This window comes from Glossina fuscipes, unplaced genomic scaffold (assembly GCF_014805625.2).
Source record: "Glossina fuscipes isolate IAEA_lab_2018 unplaced genomic scaffold, Yale_Gfus_2 1, whole genome shotgun sequence".
Taxonomy (NCBI): domain Eukaryota; kingdom Metazoa; phylum Arthropoda; class Insecta; order Diptera; family Glossinidae; genus Glossina; species Glossina fuscipes.
Genome location: NW_023998415.1, coordinates 45,688,276 through 45,689,266, shown reverse-complemented (window position 1 = coordinate 45,689,266; position 991 = coordinate 45,688,276).

Sequence of the window (991 nt, the reverse complement as noted above, 5' to 3'; positions counted from 1 at the left end):
TACATGTATACGTATATAAATACATATTGCATATAACAGAGCGTCACGGTAATCTCATAGGCATACACATTTATATCGTTTCACAACACGTTGCGGGAGGGTATTAACAACAACATTTCAAAGATATGTGCAAACAAAAATGAGAGAAAATAAAGAAACAAAAAAAAAAAAAAAAAAAGAAGTAAAAAGCAAATGCTACATTTATTTAAATAATCTCTTATTAGATGGATATCATGTGAAAATATCCAAATATGAAAGAACATAAAGAAAACAAAAAAAAAAAAAAAAAAAAAAACAAGGAAAGAAAGAAAAAGTCAGCAAAAGTTTAATGACAGTCTCCTCGTGACTCAATTACATTAATATGCTTATGAAACATTTGACAGCTAATGAATACAATTAACAAAATTTAATTACATAGTTAAGCATATAAATGTAGGCACGCATGCACACACAAGTATGTATGCATGTGTATGCATGTGTGTGTGTGTGTGTGTTTGTTTGTTTGTGCGTATATTTGTACATCCAATAATTTATGTGACTTTTCGCATTTCAATCTTTAACCGGTAGTTGCTGCTTAAATACTTGTGGGAGTAATTTCGATTTCAATTTTCGACATTTCGAGAAAGATCACAAAACATTTGCAACGCATTTATATTCCAAATGAGCATTTCCGACAATAAAATATACCTTTGATGCGATTCAATTATTCGATGACAACAATAATAACAATAACAGCAATACAAGGAGTAACAGGAAGAATAACAACATCATGCCATTTATCCAGCTAACGAGAAATGAAATTAAAATACATACGATTTCACATAGAATCCCTTATAAAAAAGCACAAGTCCACACACGAACAGATATGTATATAAGCATATACACGGTCACGGCCACGGCCACGTAACTAGCACCAACTTTACCATGAAACAAGTTATTAAGGGATTTACAAAAAAAAAAAAAAAAAAAAAAAAAAAAAAAAAAAAAAAAA